The 19,817-nt window shown below is 44.8% G+C and overlaps 1 protein-coding gene across 2 annotated transcripts in view; it reads right to left on the reverse strand.

The window, feature by feature from the left end:
• RAP1GAP2 (RAP1 GTPase activating protein 2) overlaps window positions 1-19,817 on the reverse strand; it is a 245,022-nt gene that overhangs the window by 201,817 nt on the left and 23,388 nt on the right. The window contains exon 1 of one of the 2 annotated variants that reach the window (XM_019545557.1): window positions 16,668-16,836. The exons of the other annotated variant lie outside the window; for it this stretch is intronic. The gene's annotated coding sequence lies outside the window, so the exon portion shown is untranslated. Of the gene's footprint in view, window positions 1-16,667; window positions 16,837-19,817 lie in introns of those variants that run through there. 2 annotated transcript variants of the gene reach the window in all.

Consider the following 19,817-nt stretch of genomic DNA (forward strand, 5'->3'; position numbering starts at 1 on the left):
GCAACATGGCTCCACTTATTCCAGCGTCATCTCCATTGATTACACTGACACAGACTTTGGCCAAACACTTATACACACACCAAAGGAATGTATATATTTTTCACACCAGCGCACCGCTGCAATATAACTACTTGCCATTGTATCCACTGAAGCAGTGGGAAGCATCAATAGATACCTGGCAATCATTCCAGAAAAGCCGCTCGGCAAAGAAAGAAAACAAGCAGCTCCACATTGAAAATTTAATCTTGCGGGGCTGCAAGCTTCAATTATTGCTGTTGTATTTTGATATTTCAATCCTTACATGAACTTGCTGCTCTACAACCGTGCCAGGCAACACATAGGTGGAGATTAGAGGCCTGCAGACAAGTGGAACTGCTGCTAATTGAGGTCCTAATCCAAAGCCCATGGTAGTGAGATTTCATTACTAGGACACCTGGACTCCCAGGCCTGCCACTCACCTGCTATGGGGCCTGAAAAGGCACTTCCCTTCTCTATGTCAGTTCTCTCTCTTGCTCTTTGTCTTGTCTATTTAACTGTAAACTCAAACAATAGATGGCAAGCCCTGGGACCTGGGGGATACAATTGCAGAGACAGTCTGCTGCATCCTCATGAAGCCCTACTGAAATCAGCTGGTACTGGAGCACATCTACACATGCACTTTAATGTGCATTAGCCTATTTTAATGTGTGTTAAAGCATCACTAATAAAATCCTGGGGCATTTATGCACATACATTCTTGTGCTCCAATGCACCGCAGATTCAGCGTGTCAGAGACTCGAGTAATCGAGTCTGCTCTGCACGCAAGGTGATGTGCACTTTGCTGCACTGCATGAAGTTGTATAAATGGTGTAATGCACATCAGCACACAAAAAGTGGTGGCGGTGCACTTTTGAACTAAAACACCTTTGATGTGTTTTATTTCGAAAGCATGCCACCACCATTGTCTCAGTGCTGACTCGCATTTTGCCTTTTATACAACTGCTCGCGCTGCAGCGCCCGCTTTTCGAAGCGCCCACCACTGCGATGCATTCATGTGTAAAAATGCCCATGTGCATTAAAATAGGCTAATGCGCATGAAGCAATCACTAAAAAAATATGTTCTTTAATTAAAACACATTAAGACAGGCAAATGCACATTTTCCTAGTACCTCAGGGCCAGGGTGGTGGGGAACAGTACTTTAATTAGAGCATATCCAAGAGCCACTACTTAAAGCACCATGACATCTTGTGAACCAGCACCCCTATGCCTCAAAATGGTGGCGGGGGTGCTTGAACTAAAGCTCATTCAACTGGCCTCGTTCAATGAGCTTTAGTTCAAGCACCCCGCCGCCATTTTTAAGCACAGGGATGTTGATACACAAGATGCAGGAGGCTGCTGGAACGCAGTAGCTGCCATGCTCCAGCAGATTTAGTTAATCAAGTCTGCTCTAACACACCATTGGAGCAGCCTCTGTGCCCATATACAGGCATCCCCACAATGGAGGTACTAAATTTAATGTGCATTAACGCTTGTGTAGACACACCCTCTGCAGAGGGCCTGCAGATCTTTAAAAGCTGTATTTGTATGGATGAACCATAGACACATGTTCGAATTACAACTGGGCCTTGATACAAAAGGCATGGAAAACCGTGAGAGTATCGTTTGAAATGGGCTTTGAGTTAGACCCATTCGCCATGTTCCATTTCCCTAGAACAAAAACGCACCTCGAATCTGGCCTGCAGCACCCCCGAGTTGCTGAAACAGGAAATGTGGCATTTCCTCAGGGGTGGCCCTAGCCAAACACCTTGCCTCTGATGCTCATTCCTCACTGCAGCTTGTCGAAAAAAAGCCCTATTTGTCTGCAGTGACATTTTCTTGCCCTTAGAGTCATCCACATGACTGAGCAAAAGGGAAAAAAAATTGCTCCCTTCTAAGCAGTCATAGCCAAATCATTGTAATCAATCAACTAAAATTGAGACACACAAAGGCTCAGGGGAAAAAAAAGAGTCCTTGACACTGTCTCTAACAGTTAAAATTACACACTTCGGTAGAGTTCCTTGAAAAAGGTCCTTCTGTGAAGGACCAGTGGGCTTGGACTGGCAAGCTTCTTTTCACAGGACTGGGTTGGACCCTGGATCCATATAAATCTTATATTGTAGGGGCAAAACCCTGCATCGCTGGCATTATAGGGATTCTGCCATTGCCCCCCATGTTGCTTTAGTCGTTTAGGGCTCTTCAGAGATGCAAAAATCTTAGATAGCCTAGGGACTCGGCCTACTTCTACGCTGTAGCAACCGCATGTTCCAGCATGCACCACCCAGCCACTCCCACTCGCACAACCCACTGGGGAAGCCATCCCACGGTTGTCCCTAATGGCCACTCTAAAGCACACTAGAGACCAAGGTCTTGAGGGCACCTGTGCATGGGCAAGAGTGCAGCTTCTTTAGGATACCCCCTGGTTTGGAGCACATGAGTCAAAGGAAGTTGGCAGAGCCATCTCAACCCACCCCACTTGAATCAGAAGGCGATGAAATGCCACCGACAGTGAGTGAGAACAAAAGGTCCTGGTTGTTTCATGCAATGTGACGTGCAGACTGAATTACCATTTGATTAGAAATGAAGTTAGTTTTTGGCAGGAGAGAGCAAAAAAAAGGGCAGAATTGTCAGAGACTTCTGTGGCATAGATATAAAATAAACAAGCAGTCAAGAGGGTGAGAAAGGGAGACGATGACTGTTACGGCCACGTACTGACAAACGTACAGCGCTAACACTTAATGAGCCCAAATCACCAGGTTTAGAGTTTGTTTATAAAAATCACTGGCTCCATGCTAGAGCCACAGGCTGCCCCTGGCCAGCTGCACTTGATATGTCTGATTCTTCATACTCCTGGGTAATAGAATCAGCTTTTATCAGGGTTCATCAAGAGAGAAAACTGTAGCATGCACTGAATTGCAAATCTGCCATTGAGACTCATAAGCTTATGCCGGCTTCCAATGAAATTGTGGGTGTTGTAGATCAGTGCAGCTCCCATGATGTTAATGGAGCTACAGCAATTTATTGTAGCTGATGCCCTGACCCACTAAGCCGGAACAGCCTTTGATCAGCTCATCTGCTACGTCTCTGCCCACGCATAGGTAAATATCAAATTCATATTTGTGTGTCACCTTGTACATGGATGGGATTTAGCAATGACTTCCTTCGGGATCAGGCTAAAGTGCTCCATGTGGGTGCAGACAACGAGAATTAACCTGATGTTAGTCGCACACTTTAGAGGCCCAGAGAGTAGCAAGGGTGGGAAGCCAAGCTCCGTTCCTGAACCCACAGTGATTTTATAGGATAGGGCGACTCGCCCTAAATGCTGTTTAAGTCATTCATGCTGTTCCTCTTCCCTGCCTCAGTGTTTTATCAGCTTTCCCCTCAAAAATGCCCCTTGGAGTGCTGTGGGCAGAGGACCCCAGCAGTAATGCTACAAGAAAAATCATTCAGTCCTTCACTTGCTCTCTCTCCAGTAACCCAGAGCTCAAACGTGGACCCACTGCGAAACTGGTTCTGCCCATTGCGGCTAAAACACTCACAGAAATTTTGGAATCGGCCAGACTCTGTCTCCAAAAGTTACCACCTTAAAAGAGAAAAGCCACCGAGTTCAGTGTTGGGCCTCCGTTTACTGGGTCGCTTAGTGAGACTTCCTGAACAGCTGTTGTAAGGGTGGCACCTGTCTCCTGGGAATAGGTGACTCAGCCCATTCCACGTCAGATGGTCAAGTCCAAACCCCAAAAGTGCCTCATATCCCATTATCAGTTCTGTCCTCCACCCATGCACCTAGGGGCCTTCAATTAAGACTCAAGATATCCAGGTTCAGTTCCTTGCTCTCTGTAAACTCCCTCTGCATGACCTTGGATAAGCCACTTAAGCAGAAAATGTTCAGACCCAAATGCAATCCTATTCCACCTTGTGAAAGCATTAATGGAAAGCCGCATGGGTCTTCACCCTTCTCACCTTCTGCATTAGTGATTTTTCAGGGACTTAGGCATCTAAAGTCCACTCAGATGTCTAATGGGTAGAATAGGACCCTGCCCTTAATCTCTCTGGATGAAATTCATCCTTGTGGCAAGGTCCAGCACATGCATTACTTAAGAACATATGCAGTGCAATGTGCCTTGTGCTAGCTTCACTATACAGGGATGAATGTCACCCTCAAGGAACAGGTGCTGGAAAACAGCATTAGCCAGCATCTTCGTTTGCTACTGAATATATGCTCTCTCATTACTCTCTCCCTCTCTCTCCTCTTCTTAAAGCAGTGCCCAGCTGCTGTCAGCTGTAGAGACTGCCACCCACATAGTCTCCCTCTCAGAGGCAAAAAAAGAGATACTGGGAAATGACTGAAAATGAATCTGCAGCTACAAAGGAGAAATCAGAGGAAGATAGAAGAGCCAAACCAATATAATGTACTATGAATGGGGATAGAGAACAACATGGCCAAGTGGGGTGTTTAATAGGCTTAATGCAGGGGTGGTACTCCACTGTCTAGTGGAGGTGCTTCATGGGCACTGGCAGGGGGCTGAAGGCCAAGATGTCACCTTCATTCTCTTCCCACCTGGTCCCCTGCATAAACTGGGCCAGTCACCATCCCTTAAATCTGTCTGTCTCTCACTTCCCCCAGCTTTCTAAATGAGGGGATGCAGTTCAATCTCCTTTGCAAAGGCTGAGAGACCTGCAGGCAAGTCCAAAGCATGATTCATGAGCAACATTGCTCTCCTTCCCAGTTACATTGACCACTCAATGCCAAGATATTTATTGTAGCTTATCAGGCCTTTGTTTTTCTGCCTACTCTCGTGGATGGACTGACAACTTTTACTGACTTACCCAGTGCATCCCGACAAATGTACCTTGTCATCTCATTCTGAGAAGCTGGGCTCAGTGCCCTGACAAATTTGAGTGCAACATGAAATGATGCATGTGGGAGAGAGAGTTTCTCCCACATCTTTGTATATTTTCTGTATGCGATTCTGAGCTGTGAAGACTCACAGACTCCTAACTCACCTGATCCCAAAAGGTGTTTCCGTTGGCCCATTTGCAACACTTTGAGATGCTTAAAAGTTGGTGCCTAAGCTAAGAGTCAAAGTTCACAGCTGCACTAAACATATGATCAACGCATGCAAAAGACATGAGACTCTGAGGCCCCAGGCTCCCCAGCAGCTACTGCTCAATAAACTGCTAAATCACTTGTGTGGTTTCCTGCAGAGGCTGAGTCTGCAGTTCCCAGCAAGAAACTATGAATTTATATTTATGCACTCCACCCTCTCAGCCCCCTTCCTTGTCACACAAGCAAAGGAACCCAGCCGTGGTCCATCAGCAATATCTGCACTTCTCCTAACAACTGCAGAGCTCATCCTGCAAGGCACCAGGTGCAGAGAACCCGCAACTTCCATTTCCCATGAAATGATCAGAAGCGAGGATAGATACTCCAAGCCTAGAGTGCTAGCAATGCTCTAACCCTACCATAACTTCCCTTTTGCAGCGCTGTATAAAGGAAGGGAGGGTCAGCTGGTCCATTTCCAAATGACATGCTTCAGTTCTTGACCTTTAAACCAATTCTGAGCAGGCAAAGTGAGAACTTTTTGTGGGGCATGGGAATTAATATATAATTCCCTCCCAGAGGGTTTCAATATATATGAAGTTAACCACGAAGTGTCCAGTTTCATGTCTTGCCCAGACCTGTCTCCAGGAAGTCCTAAATTTCAGTCTAAATCATGCCACTAGTATCAGGACCAATGAAAATCTTCTTTCTTTATCTCGGCTTCTCCTGCCTCTATTTATCTGTTCCACACAGAAGGTTATGAAGATCAACTAGACACTACTGGCCTGGGTTCTGCAGGGAGATTGTGTATAAGACCATTTGCAGTCATACATGGATGTGAACCAGCATAAAATTTGGCCCCATGCTTTTAGAGCTGTTTAAAGATAACAAAACAAACAAACAAACAAACAAACACACACCAAAAGGACATAGGGTCCTGTTTCTCCTCTTGCTCACACCGGAACCACTCAGGAGGGACAACACTGAAGCCCATGAAACACCATCAATAAAAGCACTGGAGGATCAGACTGGAGGATCAGACTGTTTAACTGCAGCTTGCCTTACTGCAAAAGAGCTGTGCTGACTCACTGAGCTGGTAACTTCCCCTTCCAAACCAGCTCAAAGAGAGATCAGGAGATGGTCTGGGATATAAAACCATCAGCCCCCAGGGAGGAAATTCAGGAGCAGCCAAGCCTGACAAGACATCAGCTGAACGTTGCTACCATGTCACTGTTTTGTTCATAACAAAGACCCAATCAGGGAGGCATGAGCTTGAATTTGTTTAGAGTCTGGGCTGTATTTCTAGGACAAGTCAGGATGGGTGCCTGCTCACAGAGGAAATAATATCATCATTACATTATTAACAGAATATAGCCACGCCAAGGACAATCGCTCCATCGTGGGTATTTCTACCCAGGTCTGCGGCTTGTACACATCTGTGCTATAATGAACCCAATAAGCAGGCTCTGTCAAGCAGTGGGCTAAAAGGACTGTCATTCACATTTTCTCAAGCAGCAAACTAATCCTCTTACAGTTGCAGCCCAGGCTGGTATTTCCCAGAGGCTGGGTTAAGCCAGGCCTCTGGGTGATATTTTAACATAGTTGGTGCATGAAAAGAAACACAGCTGCACATCGACTTGGCAGGAGATCATTTAATTAGTGTGCAGAGGATGAGCAAATGTTTCAGGCAAAAATCGCCCCCTGCCGGCTGAGCCTGCAGCAGCTGCATGTCCTTGGCTTCACCGCATGTGGATTGCTGAAGGAAGAGTGAAATTGGGCTAGGAAAGCAGTGGAGTGTGTTGAAAGGGGCAGAAGGAGAACTGCAGGCAGGGAAGAGATGGGATGTTACCTTGAAAGGTTCCAGAAGAAAACACTCGATGTGATGTCAGTGTAACTCCCAGCAAGTGCTCAATACCACACAAAAGCCCATCCAGTCAAACCTCTAGCTTCAAATGCCTGCAAATGTGACTAATCCCAGGTCTAACTGACCTGTACAAAACAGGTCTAATTTTAGAGACTAGAAGCAACTCCTAAGCTGCTTTTGGTACAGACTGGGGTGGGGGTAGCAGGGAATGTGGCCCTCTACCTGGGATCTCTTGAGCATACATTAATCTTTTACAGAAGTAGGATGTTGGCTGCCCTGGTTCCTTTGCTTTACATGTAGTGTGGTGTGGAGTGGTGTGGTATGGTACAGCACACTGCATGGTAGTTTTACAAAGAATTTAGATTATGGATTTGTACAGCATGGATTGGCTAGGGCTGATCCCATCTCAGGCAGGGTGTTGGACTAGATGACCTCTGGAGGTCCCTTCCAGCCCTACCTCTCTCTGATCCTATGCAACCATTTCCACTAGCTCTGATTTTGGCTCCCTATAAAGCCTACAGTGGCCAAGTTGTCTTTACCTCAAATAGTAAGCAGTCCCACAGTAGCCCAGTTCGTTTGACTTCTCCTGGGCTAGGGACAGACATTACACATAGACCAGTTTAAATGATCAAAAACTGGTTTAAATCTGTAACAGAACAGATGTTCAGTGCATATAAACCAGTTTTAAAATGGCTGAAACTGGGTTTAAGATAAACCTGGTTAAATGTAGCAGTATCAGACTTAACTGATTTGGGTCAAACCAGTTTATGCAATGTCTGTCCCAGACCCCTTGCTGGTTTAAGTTAAACCAGACATCCCCAGCATCCTGGCATGCTCTCTGCTCCACAGCAGGGCTGGCCCCACCCCCCTGCTCCCTGGCTACAGCTCTGGCAGAGACTTGCAGACTGTTCCCCCCTCCCCTTCACCACTCCCTGCTAAGCAGGAATTCCCCCCTCCCCTCTGCCTTGCTGGGAGGCATCTGTGTATTAGCCAGCAGACCACATGCTGGCTTCAGTCTCTGCTGTGACAAAGGCAGAATCAACAGGTAGTTGGTAATGTCCCTCTGTTGGTTTCTTAATGGAGTCATAAACACTGAGTCAGGGGTGGGAGTGTCATCAGTTTGTTGGAATTTCTCAGGTAGTGAAGGGGTAGAATAACTTTGAAGCAAGCGCCATGCATTTATCCCTAATCTGTAAAGCATACTTCATGCATGTGGTCTACATCTCTTTGTATATGAAAAGATCTAAGCTAGATTAATCTATGGCTAAGGAGAAAAAGGGCTGGTGTGTCTGCCAGTCTCTTTACTGATAAACAGCTTGCACAACTGGAGTGGAAGTTATACCCAGGAAGGATAGCCTATTTTTTTTTCCCTTTGCTACCTTGGCTGTAAAAGACTGATTGCATCATTAGCAAGTGGTGTAATACTTCATGCACTGCAGAAATGCTATTCATCTTTTGAATATGATAATGTACATGCAGTAGAGTATATACAGAAATGTTATATTATAATCATAGCAGCTCAGACACTCCACATATCTGCAGGCCCATTGACAAGGCAAACCAAGACCAACACAAGAACCAGGTTTCTTTCAAAGCAGACTGCTTGGTGTTTCTTCCTGCCCCCACATTCCCTCCCACCCCCTACTCCATTGTGCTGCTACAGAGAAAGAAGACTGGAAACCTACTAAACTACCTTGAATAGCAGCTTCTTATGAAAGAGGATTTTAAAAGGGCTGTTTTTTCAAGTTGCTATTTTACAAACCCTTGCTCCATATGCAGTAGGTATCTAGCTAAAAGACATTGTGCTCCTGTCTGCTGTGAGAGCAATTCCACATAACCACCAAGGACCAAAAGAACCTTTAGGTTACCCAAGAGGTGATCGTTAGCTAAAGGTCATAGAATGAGAGTTTGAGTGGCCTCAATGTACTCATAAACGTCAAAGGGTTACCTGTTAGTAGATTTTATTACAAACCTGGTTGGAATGCATTTCTAGGATACAGGACATGCCTCAGGCTCCTTGGGAACATTACATAGGACTGAAAAAGAGCATAGTACAGCCAGCCAACCCAATCCAGTCAGGAGGACAAGTCTCTCCAGTTTATGGAGGTGGCTCAGGATGCAGAGAAATCAGAAGAGCTGCAAATGTGTCTGTGTAAATGTGAGGACCCAGCCACCACCCGGAATGTTAGACTAGCCACGTCGAACAGGCAGCCTGTGGATATCCATACCTGTGGTGTGACCTGCATTCTTGCACAGACTGGGCAATTTCTGCAGGTCTATAATAGTCCCTGGCTGAAGGAGAACATGGTCACAAAATGGGCAAATACCAGTGCTTCTAGCATTCATTCTGGGGCAGTTCAATTAGCTTATCCCCAGGACTACCAGTTGGTGCAATTCTGAATTAAGAAAAAAGTAGGAAGAAAATCTCTTAGTCAAATGTAGTAAGCTTGCTCAGCCTCTTCTACCACATCTCTTTCTGTTTTTCAAGTGGGATTCCGTAAATGGCTCTGGTTTTACACCTGCAAATATTTTTTATAGAGCTGGGGGCTACCTGGGTGTGAGCACTTGCATGGAGCTAACTTCAAAATCTGGATGGTTCAAATCTCTATCATGTGGGTAAGCTGCAATTAAAGCTATTTACCCTTTATGCATATATGATAAACAGCTATCTTGCCCAGCGCATACTTAGCATACACTGTACTTACTGCATTTCTCAAATACCAGATTATCTCTGTTGTTAATCGTTAATAACTCTGCTTTCTGACCCAGAACTGGATTGCGATTTCGGTCACAACCCAGACTCAGATTTAGGATTTCAGTGTGTTGGAGACATAGGCTTTGAATATCACACAGGGAAAATCCTTCACTAATGAATACCAGAAATTTAGAAGTCTGGCACATCCATCGGTCTTCTACATTATGAGCTTTAAAATGAAAGAAATTGGTAATAGGGACCTTCTTACCAATAAGGCATAATGCTAAGTTAAATGTTCACACCGATACTACTCCCAGTGTTGGGCAAAAGACATTTAGAGATAAAAGTACTACAATTGTAGAACTAAATCCATACTCCCTGCTTAGCTGTTTTTCCATCCGTCCCTGATAAACTTCCCCTCTGTGAGCTCCTAGCATGGAATGAAGGATAGGACACTAAGGGCACATCTACACATACTGATTTAAGGCACTTTAGCCCCATTTAGACACACTGCATGTGCACCCTTAATACACCTTTAAAATGGTGATTTTAGGCTATTCATGCCTAAATTTGATACCTACAAAAGCAGGTGTCATATATTTAAGTGTGAATAGCTAAAACACAAAACACACATATGGATGTGTTAAGGTGCATTAATGCTGTGTATGGACTGACATGGGACTAACTTTATTCCCATGTCAGTCTGTGCACATGGCGTTACTGTGCTTTAAACATGCGCATGTGTAGATGTGAGCCTAAATCGCCTTAATGTACATTAAGCTAATGTGCATTAAATTTAGACGCATCTAAATGCACGTGTAGACACGCCCTTAGATCTGCAAACCCATCCTCCACTGCAGTCTTCTAGACCGTTGGAAGATGACCACGAAGTATGGAGGATAACACAAAAAAATTAAAGTTGTGTCTCCATCCTTCAGGTAGAAGACAAAACCAAGATCCCTCTTGTCTATGTTCCATGGGAGTAATGAAGAACCCACCGGTCAGCAGTCAAATGCACAGCACTCCCACCTCAGTGCAACAGAGTAAACCCAATGGCCATAACAAAGCAGTAAGGCTAGGAGGAAAAATAGAGTATAACTTAGTCAAAACAACTGAAGACAGATGACCTGCTGGATAGATCTAATTTGTTTCAGAACAGGCATGAGGAGATGATAAATGTGAAAGCAGCTCCCTAATACACTGGAAGTACGCTGCCATGTTGAAGGTCAGGGAAGTTTACTTGTCAAGGGAAGATGAAGTGCACAAAAGAGCCAAGAAGCTTCACTTTCCTATGGCCCAAGGGCAACACAATGCTCAAGGTTACACACTGTTCCCTATCCCAAATTCCCTCTGGTTTGCTTTTGAGGGTTTGCAATAGATGTGTGCCAGAGGTTCCTCTCTGAATAAGGGGGGATTTATTCTTAATGGATGTCAGAGTAGTCAACCCTGAGAAAAGCCAAGAGAAGGGACCATTATCTTCGTGATAAAGAACGTCAAAGAAAGGGAATTCGACACCAGGATCATAACCCACAGATGTCAGAAAACCACAATCACTTTGCATTCCCCTACTGATAAATGGGTTCGTGTCCCACTTACAGGGGAGATACAGATACAGAAAAGGAATGATAATGGAATAATGAAAGTCAGATGGAAGAAAAAGTTCTCTTTAACAATGTTTTGTGCTATGGAAACACAGTGGTCAAACAAGCTATAGTTCAACATGAAGTGTTGTGTTCAATGCAGGCACAACAAGAGACAGCTCTGAAGCTGTCCTGGGGTACCAGCTGCTATAACACCACCTCACGGCTAGGTGACAGGGGAAGCAGAAAATACTGGTTTGCATTCAGCAAAGGTCTACCCCAAGTTGGCAGTACACAGAGGAAACTTAAACCAGTGTAACATACACTCTTATGAATCAGAGGGAAGAGCCTGATGGTAATTTGCCTCTGGACTGGGGGAAGTTACAGTGATTCAGGGGTATGTATTGTCCATCCACTGCTATTTAAAACAAAAGGCAATCCATTGCCATAATGCTGGTTGCAAAGGTCTGAACGTTCTTTCTTCCCACTCCTATAAGATTCTCCGCTTGCACATTTTGGAGCGTATTGGCTCAAAAGAAAAACTTGTAGCTCAGCTGCAGCATTAAGTATTTAATGACAACCTTGTCTTTCCCTGTTGTCCAGTATCCCAGCTGGGCTGTCAGAGACGGAGACATCAAGTGGCCTAGTCACACTGTGAAGTCAAGAACACAGCCCACAACGTACTTTATCATCCAAGTTCCTAATCTTCTGCCCTGACCACCCACCCAAGTGGCCTCTTCTCAGCCTCGCTAATCCAGGTCTTTATAAAATTTCAAAGGGAAGAGTTAACGTGAGCTGAAGGAACTGACAGGGAGGTTGTTCAAAGAGCCAAATTGAGTTGGAAACCAAAATGTTTCCTTTTACTGAGGTCACTCAGCAAGATCCATTTGAACAACACAGGGAAGAACAAAACCCAAGGTTACACTGAATTTAGTCGAGAATTATTAACAGTGGCTAGATGAATGCTGTTTGCTTATTACAGAAATGGATTTGTCCTGAAGCATCTACTGTTACATTATTATTTGAATAAATAATAAATAAATAAAATAAATAGAGACAAACCCCAGTCAGAACAGATCGAACATCTGTTTTGATTTGAGCTTGTGAATCTCTCCCTCCAATACATTTCTGGAAACAATCCCGTTAACGGATCTGGATTCATCGATGATCTTTATGTAGATGGGACTTGGGTGCTATGATATAGGCACAGCAGGCTTTTGATGTACATAAACAAAATATATTGATCTGTAAATAAGAGTAGCTGCAACTAGGACACCAGGGGCATTTCATTTGTAAAACAAACTCAATTGAGGTATCATCCGGAAAAGTTTCATCCTTATAATGTTAATGCTGCCTGCATTATAAATAAGGCTGAGCCCCCTTTTGAATTAAATAGCCACCAAATAAAGAGATCTGATTGTTCCCTAGTCTGATTCACCACAGCATGGCTGACTATGTTTGCAAGTATAGGAACAATGAACATTTTCAAAGCTGAGGATCTGGCAGCATGATTACTGACTATCAAGTGTTGACATACATGGATGGTGATGCAATAACGGTGGAAGATTTTGTTGAGCAGAGAGCAAGAGGATGGGGAGGGGGAAAAGAGCAAATTAAGAAACTATGCAACTTCTACAGAACAGCAGAAACAAACACACATGGTTTCATTGTTATAGAAAAACAAGACAAAACAGCTTAAAGCCTGCATTTGGTAGGGGCAATGATTGGAGTAGAGATCAGTATATTTAACAATATCGATACAATATCAGTCATAGTGTTACCTAGGAGTTTTAGGAGTGAAGGAAGGACTGAATAGGTTTTGCAGTTGTAGGGGCAAATCCTAACGCTCTTCTCTCCCACCATGCAGTAAGTGCAACTCCCACCAGTTTCAGTACCAGTTGCATTGACATCCTCTGCAGAAGAACTTGGCCCTCAGAAATCTCCAGGAGATTCAATGCAGAGGCAGCTTCTCCCACACTTCAGATACGGAGATTCGATGCATCACTCAGGGTGGGTAGCACATACTCCCACATACTGAACCCAGCTAACTTACACAATGGAGCCAAGTCACCCTGCAAGTCTGGTACCCAGGGCTAACACTGTTCTCATTCACTACAACCCAAAGAGACCTTTAAACAACATTTCAAGCATAGGTACTTAGCCACAACCAGCACTTGCCCAAACCAAGGAGCATTCCAGATGTTAAGTGCTTTGAAAGGCAGGCAATTTATGTCAATGCTCAGGTTTGAGAGTACCAGCAGGGTCAACCTCACCTCCATTACAGATCACAACATTTTCTCCAGAAAACCTCATCAAAAATACCTGGAGCAGCAGAGTGTAAGAGCTCTCTGCCCTGGCTGAACCAAACCTGCAACATCAAATCCAAGGCTTCAGCAGTGCCTAGGAGTCTATCAGAGACCTATGTAGTAATGGTAGGTTCACCCAGAGCACTGATGTACCTGAAGCCATAGAGATCGCAACATGCTATCTATCCAACCATTACAAACATGCCTTGAACTCATATGCTCTTTCCACCCCTTCTCAAGACTCACCAGTCCTTTCAGATCTTCACTAGAGCTCCTTATAGCTCTTCCCAGCTCAGGCTTACCCCCCAAATTATACTTGCCCCCTGCACTGCTTATAATTTAAAATCTTCACCAACAACAGCAAACACCTCCTCTCCCCTGCCAACAAGCCACCAAAAACCTTCTTTTATCTACTCTGACTGGTCAAATGACTACAATCTGATATTCCCCCTCCTCAGGAGACTGCAGGTCCCCAAATTCTTCAAAGAACTACATCTCCCAGCATGCCTGCTCTTTAAAGGGCAGAGGGTTAGAAATGGCTGGCTGCCCTAGATCCCTTATACAGAACAAATCACATGATTATAGTTTTAAATGTTGGTAATTCAATGGCTCAGCTCCCTTTAGAAGCAAGAGAGTCTTACCTAATATTTTAAGAAGTGATAGAAACGAAATTGCACAGACCCTCCGACTCATCCACAGGAGGTCTAGCGCGCAACTCAGACAGCTTCCCCAATTGGTCCAGCATGGACTCACAAATAGTGAACCCACAGAATGGAGCTCATGCAGGACTTGTCCCCAGAAGGCCTACTGAGCAGTACACATACGCATACCCTGAATACATTACAAGAAAGCCCCTTATATCACACACACAGTATACCCCCAAGCTGAGCAGTGTACAACATGGGCGTAGAGAAGACTGGAGTGCAGTTTTTGCCCAACACATACCCAGTGCATTCTCCGAGGGTCGAGTGTGCGACACCACCACTCCTGTGCAGGCAGCCAGGCTGGTGTCCCTGCATGACCATTCATAGCATGACTCCACGACTCTTCCCGATACTATCACCATGGCTACCTACACAGCAGTGCTATTCCATCCTTTCCTGGGGAGGAGCATTAACTCGTGATGCATGAATACAAAATAGCGAGGGTGAAGGTAACCGCAGGCACAACAAGAGCTAATCCTGACTCCTCCCATTTGCTATCTGCCCACGCTTCGATTAAGCCACGGAAGTGGTCTTCTGCACTGTTGCCTTTAAGCGTGTCTTCTGCGGGGTGAAGGCCAAAATTGGCCTTTTTAACCCATGCTGGTGCATGTATAGTCCCTCTTCTTAGTCCATTGTAATCTACTAGATCTAGCCTCACTCTGTATGTTGTAACCACTGGAGCAAGCAGCCCAGAGAAGTCCTGTTCAGGATCAGGATTAGACATAGGTAGCATGCAGGGTTCCAGTTCAAGGCCAAATCAGAGTTGCTGTTTGAGCCTGTATGGGGTTACACCTAGATCTCATAAGCAGTGCTCGCAAAATTTCAAATGGTGTCAAAAATGTTATGAGATCAGCTCTTCTCAATAGCTTTCCACCATTTTTTTTACAAGACTACTCAGAACCCAGCATCAGAGCCTAGCCCTCTCTGGATAAGGATCTAACTTGGATCCAGTTATAGGGCACAAGCTTGGATCCATTCACCTTCACGAAACTGGAAGAAGTCAGGACTTGTGGTCCTGCTTTTGGCCCATCTCTAGCTTTTAGACAACGTGTCTCCTCCCCATCTTGCTCTTGGAGTCGCATTGCTCTTTCCACCACAGCCAGTAGTAATAAACATGCTGACTTGAGGTGCGGAATAGGCAACGGCAGCAGATGGACCCTCTTAAAAAACAAAACAAAATACAGCTTCCCATTTACATGCAAATAGATTTAGCAATAAAGAACAAGCAAAGAGAGATGAAGCAAATCTCTCAGGTAGAAGCAGAGCATCTTTATTCATATGGTTACCATAAGCTACCCTTTTAGAGGAGTCGACTGTAAAGGAAAGAAAGAAATATTTGTTAAATCTGCTACATGCAAAGCCTGAGTTATGCTGTCTGAATCCCACTTCTTGTTGAGTCTGAATTTAGATTCACTGGCTGGTTTCCACTCCTGAATAGATTGTGCCATGTGGACAGATACGATGTCCCTTGCGATACTATAGCAAGGGTCTTAAATAAAGGAGGCAGTACCTGGAATGCACAAAAATGAGACTACGAGACAGAACCTGGCAGGATTCATCTCATCTCCCCATCACACACAGGACTCCAACAACACGCTCTCCCATCCCTTATCAGTGCTGTGGTCTAGCTCACAAACTAGGTTTATCACTTGTACTGAGCTCACAAAGATGAGAATAACAACAAGAAATACTGTGCAGTGTATATGCCTTAGAAGGAGACATTATGCTGTCTTCCCAGTCAGGGATAAGCCAAGCACAAAGGTGGTGGGGGGGGAGTCGCCTGAAACCAATGTGCCAGGGTAATAAAAGCACTCATTGAAAAAGATCTTTTCCAACACTGAATCTGTGCAAACATAAAGCACTTTGAGATGCAGGTCACCAGCTGAGGTGCCTTTCTGGGAGGCAGAACAGACCCCTTCCACAATTCTAACATCAAGCCATAAAAGCGAGCCCCAACAACCGAGAATTCCCCAGTGACAAATCTCAGCCAAGCGCTGAAGGGACCTTACGAAGTTGCCTCCTTTGAATTCTCAAAAATTCAACATATGCCTTGGAATCAATCACCTTTCCAAGGAAAGGTCTCACACGACTGCAGCAGATAGAGAGATCACACATTTATATCCACAAGGGGATTGCTCTTGCTGTCCACATCCATCCAGCATAGAAAAACCTGACTGCTCAAAGTAGTCATTACATATTTAAACACAGCCACGCAAATGGATTTTTGTAAAGTGTGGAAACAATGGCTCTTCCCAGACATGCCTTCATTTACATTCATGCAAATACACAGTACAGAAACCAAGAGAATTAGGTACTTTCTGCAGCATGCATACACATTTTCTATTCAAGAGCTGCCGTGTGTACATTTTCTATTTCACATAGGGATCCCCACATGCTCTTCAAATCCTGCTATATATTGCAACCACGGTTCAGATTTAGCAAGACTCAAATGGTATCTTACCTTGATATCCTTGCTGCTTTCTCTATGCAAAATACACACTTACTGTAAACATCAATGCGAGGAAAATGCAGAGAAATGGAATTTCTTCAGCCACACAGTTCCCCTGAAGTGGAGCTGCAGCTATTGCATTGTTGATTTTAGTAGATTATGTGTCTGGCTTTGCTAACCTGCTGTTTTAATGCTCCACGGGCTTTTGGCAAGATACCAATGATATTCATGACCACAAGAGGGCTTTAACAGCTCTCATATACTGTATCACACAGCAATCCTTCTGTGTTCCTTAAAAGAAACAAAGAATTGTTTTTAAGTGTTTTGACTGCATCACAGCCACAGTTGCTGGATGTAGAAAATACATCTATCTGTGCATCACTCCCCTGCGTGTCCATGTGAGCTCACAATATGCAATGCTAAAATTAGGAACAGGGCATTTTTAAATAGGGCAGCTTGCTGGAAATCTGGGACTGCTACTAGAGGTGATGAGGGGAGAAACAGGGAAACCACTAAGCATTGAGTTATTGGGCTGGTTGGTGCTATTTGGTGCAACTCCAGTGACAGTAACGGGGCGATGTGAGTTGACAAGACCTAAGGTTCCAGCTCGCTGACTCTTTCTGTTCTCCAATAAAGGATCCAGCATTTTGTTTGAAATCTGATTAAATTCTGAAACCAGACTCACATCTCACACATATGCCCTTTAGTGGATGTGGCTTTATGATTGAAATTAAGAGAGAGAAACAGATCGTGACCAGATTCCAAATAAGAGCTTTTTGGACCAAGGTCTGGTCCCACCGGAATCGCAGGCAAACGACATCAAGAGGGACCAGACTTGGCCTATGCTTCCTGATCAAAGTATTTTTAACATAGCCGTATCCCCTGCCTTAGCTGGCAGAATCAAGCTGGAAAAGCTGGGCTAATAATTTTTCACACCAACCCAGTGTTAAGCCTGGTGCATTCACAAATTGCACTAATGTCATTAAAACTGGCTTCTAAAAGGATTGGGTTGAATTAGCGCACGTCCTTTGCGTGGCTGCTCTCAAACCAGCAATAGGAGCAGCAAATACCAAAGTAGTTCAATTCAGTTACCAGAGCTACACTAATTTACATCTGCTGAGAATCTGGCCTCTTGGGCATTATTAAGCCCTACCCTCTAGCAGATGGATGTTTAGCTAGAAAACCTTCTGGTACTTTTTGGAGTGTATGAGCAGTGCGTATTTGGCTTGGAGCTATCTGTTTGTTTATACTCCATTTATCACCACAGTTAAAGAGCATCTTGCAAGTTGTTTCTTAAATGTTAAGTGCCTAATACCTTAATTTTCTCTTAAGCTCTGTGCACATTACAGTGTTTCCACACTAGTACCAGGCTGTTGAGTGCAGTTCCTTGACTTGCCCCAGTGCAAAACTTGTGCAAACAAAATAAAATGCCAACATGGAAATGCATGCCATGAATTGTGCAGCATTCTTCCTGGCCAGAGTCTGAAAGCCTAAGTCACTGAGCTTACGTTCAATCACAAATTACCCTAGAAAGCATGTCTTGTAAGACAGTGGTTTCCAAACAGGGCGTTGTGACCTCAGATAGGGTCATTGCAGCACAGAGGAGTAGGGCTGGAAGGGACCTCCAGAAGTCATCTAGCCTGAGACATGATCATCCCTGTCCAAACTGTCACATACAATCCATAATCTAGACTTTACATAAGACTACCAGCAACCCTGGCACAACACAGACTTAACACCCTACTCTGCCACAAGGGAAGCAGAGAAACCACAGCAGCCAACATCCTGCTTCTATGAACTGTTGCCAATATATACTCAAGATCCCAGGTAGAGGGCCTTGCCCTCTGCTACAGAGGAAAGCAAAAAAACCCTATAGTCCATACCAATCTGACCATGGGGTAAAATTCCTTCCTGACCCCAAATATGGCCAAACTGACCCCGAGTGGAGGGGCACAACCTTCTAGCAAGGAACCTCCAGCTTCAAGTCCCAGCAAAAGCATTGGCACATCCCGTTCACCATCCCCAGCCTTGGCCGTAACCAAAACCCTCAGAGGAATGCTTCAAAACACAGTGACATGCAGCAGAAAGTGGGAGGGGACGGTGGGGGCAAGCAGCAAACCCCAGATGCAAGGGAAATACCCACAGCAGAACACAGGCAAAGCTATATCCCTTACCTAGATCATCTCTTATCAAAGGCTGTCCAACCTCTTCTTGAACACCTCCAGTGATGGAAAGTCCACAGCATCCCGAGGCAGTTTATTGCACTGCCTCCCTGTTCTAACAGTGAAGACATTTTTTCCAAATATCCAGTCTAAACTTACTTTGCCACTACTTCAAGCCAATGGTCTGCATCCTTCTCTCTGCAGCAAGAGGAAAAAAAGTGCTTTCCCTCTTCTTTACAGCAGCCCTTCAAGCACCTTTTTGCTCTTGCTCCAAGTATTTGAAGACTGCTATCAGATCCCCTCTTAAGCAACTTTTCCACATGCTGAACATAATCAAGCTCCTTCAGCTCCTCCTCGCAGGACTTGCCAAGTCCTTGATCATCTTTGGTGCCCAATCCTCGACCCTTCCTTCTCCACATCCTTTTTAAAATGTGAAGCCCAGAATTGCGCCCAGTACTCCAGGATCAGGGCATTTAGAAGTACGCTTTGAGCCCATGAACCATTCCTCTTGAAGAGTCAGGCTTGCACGGGCAGGGGGCTGGAAGCTGACTCGAAATGGGGCCAAAACTTGGAAGTGGTGTCACATACCCAAAAAGATGGTATGTGACATCACTTCCAGGTTTTAGCCCCATTTCCAGCCACAACTTAATAAGATATAAATCAGCAGATCCCAGAGTAAAGGACCTGAATTCTACAACTGAGGTCAATGGGTAAGATTTCAGAAGGCCTAAGTGATTAAGAAGCAAATGTCCAAAGCAACCAACTATTTGGGATTTTCCAGGACTGTTGTGAAATTCAGGGCTGTGTCCTAGTGCCCCAAGGAATCTCTGGAATGGGATTTTTGTCCTCAGCTTGAAAACCTAGTCCCAGAGAAGGGCTGTACAGCATCAGGGCAGTGCAAACTCTCTAAATAGTTTCATAGTAGCTAGAGTCGGAAGGGACCTAGGTAGATCATCTAGTCCGACCCCCTGCCTTGGCAGGAAAGAGCACCGGGGTCAGA

This window comes from Crocodylus porosus, unplaced genomic scaffold (genome assembly GCF_001723895.1).
Source record: "Crocodylus porosus isolate Cpor-Errol unplaced genomic scaffold, CroPor_comp1, whole genome shotgun sequence".
Classification (NCBI taxonomy): Eukaryota; Metazoa; Chordata; order Crocodylia; family Crocodylidae; genus Crocodylus; species Crocodylus porosus.